Genomic DNA, 6222 nt, shown 5'->3' with positions numbered 1-6222 from the left:
ATTTTTAATTTGAACGAACTTAAAATATCAATTTGTAGCCGGGACCACACCCTATAGCACTTTGCCAGATTTTCATTGGTCAGTTCCAATGAGCCTAGTCTTGGTTTGTTTTGTGGAAGACCCTGTACAAGTTTGGAAGCCTTTTTCTCATTTTTACACAATAAGATTTGGTGTTTTCTGCATTTTACTTTTTTCCTTGGGCAAATACCTTTTTAGGACATAGTTTTCATTTCTTCTTTTCTTCAGAGAAGAGCTAATTACAGTCACAAATTACAGCTGACTGAGTCAAACAAGATGTCTTTTTTCCCTCAAGCTCTTTTTCACATTCTGGAAATTGGTGAGTTGTTTTCCATAAGTAAGTGACTGAAAAGAAAAATGATTTTATGCTTATCTTATGTTAGAAAATAACTTTGTTATGACTCTGAAATTCACACACTGTAATTAATTTTCAGAATCTGGAGGCCTCTCACCGAAAGCTGAAGATGGGTCGCCACTGGATTTTTCAGCAAGATAATGACGCTAAACATGTGGCCAAATCTACTCAAAAATGGTTCACAAGGCACAAAATCAAGCTCCTTTCATGGCCATCTCAGTCTTCAGACCTCAACCCAATAGAAAACCTGTGGAGTGAGCTGAAGAGGAGAGAGCGTAGGAGAAGACCCAGGACTCTGGATGATTTAGAGAGGTTGTACAAAGAGGAATGGTCGAAGATCCCTCTTTTTGTATTGTCCCATCTTGTGAATAGTTATAGGAGAAGATTAAGTGCTGTCTTGTTGGCAAAAGAAGGTTGTACAAAGTACCAATAACTGTGGCACACATGATTTCATTTAAAAGATTTATTTCTTAATGTGTTATTATTTCCCACCAAATAAAGGCACATTAATTAAAGCTTAGATTTTTCTCTTTTTTTGCATTGTTGTCCTATATTACTTTTTTAAAAGAATTTATTAGAAGCCAAAGAATGCTTCTTAACCAGGGGTGACAATGATTATGGAGGGCGCTGTAACTGACAGCTAATGAAAACCCCAAATTCAGTATCTCACAAAATTAGAATATTATGAAAATGTTCAATATTGAAGACACCTGGTGCCACACTGTAATCAGCGAATTAACTCAAAACACCTGCAAAGGCCTTTAAATGGAAGACTGCTGACTTGACAGTTGTCCAGAAGATGACCATTGACACCTTACACAAGCAGAGCAAGACACAAAATAACATTGTTAAAGAGGCTGGCTGTTCATAGATCTCTGTGTCCAAGCACATTAATACAGAGGTGGAGGGAAGGAAAAGATGTGGTGGAAAAAAGTGTAAAAGCAAGAACCACCATGCACAGACATATTCAAGACATGGGTTTCAGCGTCGCATTCCTTGTGTCAAGTCACTCTTAAACAAGAGACAGCGTCAAACGCATCTCGTCTGAGCTAAAGACAAAAAGGACTGGACTGCTGCTGAGTGGTCCAAAGTTATGTTCTCTGATGAAAGTAAATTTTGCATAGTATTGTATCACATATAATCTCTACAGTTTCATCTTGTCTACATGACCCTGCTCCAAACTCTCTTCTGAAGCTTTGTCTTTGAGACATTCCAATTGGTTTTCACTGTCATCACAGTACTGAGACAGCAATGGTTTTCAGACACTCTGGTGTAGTCTGACAGGCCTTGATTTTTTTACAAATTACACCCATCTCAAATTATTTTTTTTCAAAGTGTTACACATGCTTTTCTTCAGAATAATCTCTGCAACAACAATGTTGAATCAGTAAGAGTGTCATACATCTATTTTTTTATTAAATTTACTCTAAATTAAGACTTTCCAAAAACCTATTTTCAGAAGTGCTGAAATATTGTGAAAAAACACGTTCTAAACATTTCTCGACAAGACTTTTGAGGTCAGAACTTTGTAAACACGGGTGTTGGCCACACCCCAGCTAGCAAAATTCAGGAAACTTTTGCCCCCATTGCATTCTCTTCTCCAGAGGGCGAGATACATGTTTGTAATATTTCATTATAGAAATGTCATATAACAAAAAACATAATAAAAGTCTTGGAGATGAAACAGGGTGTATGAAAAAAACACATTTTAAAATCTACAATAATAATATGTTCCCTAATTAAATGCAAAAATATGTACAATTGAGAGTACCACCACAATGACAACATATCTGACAATGTAATATTAGTAAGTGTGCTTTTCATACAACCTTGAAACAATGTAAACATAAAGCAATTGCAATGTATATAAACAGTACGTAAAATCAATGCATAGAAAATACATTTATAACTGACATTGAAATTTGAAATTGGCAGTGTCATGATTTCCTAAACCCAATTAACATTCAAATCCTGTTTTTCAAAGAAACAATTGGTTTTACACCCTAAGAACTGCCTTTTACATTCAGACTTTTCTTTAAAAATATGTTATTCATGTACTACGCTAAGGCCATATAACAAAACACTTAAAAAACAAAAATATTTCACCAGTAGGTTTGGAAAAGTAAAAAAAAATAGCAGAAGTGTACTTTAAAACAGTTTGAGTTTCCTGAAATGTGTGGAAGTACACATTTGACACTTATTCATGGCATACATCATTTCCATCAACAGTTTGCAAGCCTCTGCTGTGTTGTCACACTTTGTCAATACCTCACTGCCCTCAACAATGATGGAGATATCAGCCGTATCCTCATCTCTGGCAGCCTGGACATCAAGGATCTTCAGGAGGTGCAGCGTAGTGAAAGAACACTCAAGTGTAGTCACCTCAGTTGTACTCCTTGTTGAATTCCAGCTCTATAATTAAACATATAGAGATTATGTACATGTTCTGTTCTCTTCAATATATTTTCTTTAAAAGTATTTAATGAAAAACTTTAAAATGCTTATTCATGCAGATTCATTAACTACAGAACTTCAAATGTAAAAGATGATCAGGTTATAGTACAAACGGTTATACAAATGATTATGCTACAACTGATGCTAAAGATCTCATCTAAATAACTTAAAGGCTAAGCAGCAGCTCTATGAAAGTGTCAAACAAATAAATACAGTGGAATTTGTGTTCCTAACTTACAATAATTATGTTCCCGAACTAAAGGGAAGTGAACATATACCCTTGAGAGTACCATTACAGTGACAGCAAAAGTTAGCACCATGTTGAGTTTACCGACAGTGCAGCAGCAGAACAATCTAAAAGTGATACAAAATAAAACAAGCACTTTACGTGCACTTTTGCAATGTTCAGAAATGTTTTGTACACAACAAGAACATTCTTCAGCTTTAGAAACTTGGGTGTATCTCATGCTCTATATGTCAGAACAAACAAAGGGCACCTTGCCTGAGGTAGGTTGGTAAGTTCATCCATTTCAAGACTGCCTTCTAGGATGATCCTGACACTTGAAGGGTTCAGTAGAGGTGATGCCTGGTTTTGGACCAATGACCTGGAAATCTGCATCATCCAGATTCTATAGAGAGCGAGAGACAAAAAACAGTGTTGAGTGTCAATTACAATTTGTCTAAATATAGACAGAAAGACAGAGGTCTACAGATAAATAGTTAGCTGTAGAGGAACAGATAGATAGACAGGTGTAGCTAGACAGTCAGGTGTAAAGAAACGGACAGATAAAGAAAAGATACTCACAGAGCTACTTATGAAGAACTTAGAGCCTTGAGGGGACTTCCAATGATGTGTCTATGGCTGTTAGCTCAGGGTTCTGGAAGAGCGTGACATGCATGAGATAATTTGGGTTTTATTTCTCCAGGTTTTAAGAAATTTGTCTCTGACATTTTTGCCTTAAGTTATGGTCATATTTCAATTTTATTTTCAGAAACAGTATAATGTACAAAGTTTAAATAATTTAATATTAATTTTTAATGTTCCTGATGCTACCAAGGACAAGGCTCAATCCTTGTGCTCTCTTCACACAGAGAAAAGGACAGTATTTGCATTTCCAATAACTTTATCTGTGAGGCTGGTAATGTCTGATATTAACTCTGAGGCCCAGAACATTTAACGAAGTAAAGGAAACTGTTAACCTCAGCCAAACCACTAGGACCAGCACAGATTAAGAATATAAAAGTTAATTTGTCTAGTTAGAAAACTGTGTTTGGTTTACAGTTGAACACAAACCACCTTTACACTTTGTAATGACTCTAAAATTCACACACTGTAATTAATTTTCTAACATAAGATAAGCATAAAATCATTTTTCTTTTCAGTCACTTACTTATGGAAAACAACTCACCAATTTCCAGAATGTGAAAAAGAGCTTGAGGGAAAAAAGACATCTTGTTTGACTCAGTCAGCTGTAATTTGTGACTGTAATTAGCTCTTCTCTGAAGAAAAGAAGAAATGAAAACTATGTACTAAAAAGGTATTTGCCCAAGGAAAAAAGTAAAATGCAGAAAACACCAAATTTTATTGTGTAAAAATGAGAAAAAGGCTTCCAAACTTGTACAGGGTCTTCCACAAAACAAACCAAGACTAGGCTCATTGGAACTGACCAATGAAAATCTGGTAAAGTGCTATAGGGTGTGGTCCCAGCTACAAATTGTGCAGTCTAGTGCAGTCAGTTATTCTCTCAAAATAGGAGCACATACTAAAACACTTTAAGTAATGCAATAAAATATTTTCTTTTGAGTAGTGGTTACTCAAACTGTTTCCATAGAACCCCTGACGGAGTTCAACTCCAATAGGAAACCAGTCGGACTTACTACCAGCCATGCAAACCAGACTACTGCTCTGTTTATACAGGCACTCATAGCAAAGAGCCCAATACCCCATACACCCAGAGCACCCCCCACAGAATATCCTGAGGGACATGGTCGAATGGCTACTCCAGATCAACAAAACTGTGATGGGCATAGGGGATCCAATAACTGAACACCACTCAGATTCAGATCAGCGGGGCTGTTCCTCCCAATCATGCCCCTCCAGGTCTCACGGTCAAGAAATGTATAAAGAAAAGAAAGAATACTACTTTGTGAGGTTAAGAGGTGTTTAGCTACTGTGATTACTGCAGCTGCTGCCGCTGCTGAGGTCGGGTTTCTGTCATTTATGGATCGACTCGTGTGCTTTAAGGAGGCCCTACTGGCTGAAGCTCTTGCCGCAATGGCAGCAGTTGAAGGGCTCCTCACGCATGTGGACTTACTGGTGGTTGCGGAAACTCATCTTCTTGGCAAAGGTCCTGCCGCAGTGTGAGCAGCAGAAGGGCCTCTCCCTGGTGTGGCTCAGCTGGTGGGCTTTCAGTTCCTTTGACTGGCAGAAGCTCTTGCTGCACTTGGTGCAGGCGAAGGGCTTGTCACCCATGTGGAGCCTCTGGTGCGAGTGGAGGTGGTGCGCCTTGGTGAAGCCTTTGAGGCAGTGGGCTTCTGCCGCGTGTGGATGAGCTGGTGCCTCTTCAGGTTGCCTGCCTGGCCGCACTCTTGAAGCTCTTGCCACACTGCAAGCAGGTGTAAGGCCACTGTCCAGTGTGGATTTGCTGGTGAGTTTTCAGGTTGCCCAAAGTACTGAAGTTTTAGCCGCACTGAGTGCAGGAGAAGGGCTTCTCTCCCGTGAGATTGCAAGGTATGCAAGAGTGCGATTTTGTGCCGGCCTGTGGGCCCTTAGCTGCCTCGGCCGACTGCAGCTCGTACAGGTGTCCCGTCTGGACCTCGGGATCCATCTTGACCATGCCTTCATCCAGGCGCAGCTTGTTGAGCTCAGTGCACAGTTCTGCCATGTGCATGGATTCTAGGCCATTCATCTCCGACTTGAGGTGGCTGGACATGAGGTTGTGTTCATACTCTGGTTTGAAGGACGCCAGCTCCCTAGTTTAGTAACACTGAACGTCTGCCTGCTGCTCTGATTTGATGTACTCCAGGCTGTCGTGCACATGGGTGATGTAGTAGAAGACGAGGCTGGGTTCGTAATGAGACTTGAAGGAGTCCGGCTTCACGCCGTGGAAGGAGCGCAGGTTGCCGTGCCGCTCAGACTTGATTTAGTCCAGGCTGCTGATCTCCATCTTGATGTGCTCAGAGCCCAGCTCAGCCATGCTCAGTGGCTGGATCTCTGAGAGGTCCACCATGTGGATGGAATCCAGGTCCAGATCGGCCTTGATGGAGGACAGCATGGCCATGGGCTCAGCGAGGTGAGTCAGCATGGGGGGGCTGCAGTCCCCGCCCAGATCTTTGCTATCGGACGCCAGGGCATTGACTCCCAGTGACATGCACTCTGTCTCCAGCTCAGCCAT

The 6222-nt window shown here is 40.4% G+C and overlaps 1 pseudogene; it reads right to left on the bottom strand.

Moving 5' to 3' along the window:
- Positions 1-4991: 4991 nt before the first annotated feature.
- Positions 4992-6222, bottom strand: LOC136700278 (gastrula zinc finger protein XlCGF57.1-like; annotated as a pseudogene).

This window comes from Hoplias malabaricus, chromosome 6 (assembly GCF_029633855.1).
Source record: "Hoplias malabaricus isolate fHopMal1 chromosome 6, fHopMal1.hap1, whole genome shotgun sequence".
Classification (NCBI taxonomy): Eukaryota; Metazoa; Chordata; class Actinopteri; order Characiformes; family Erythrinidae; genus Hoplias; species Hoplias malabaricus.
The sequence above is the reverse complement of the archived record's forward strand: the minus strand, read 5'-3'. Positions and strand labels throughout refer to the sequence as shown.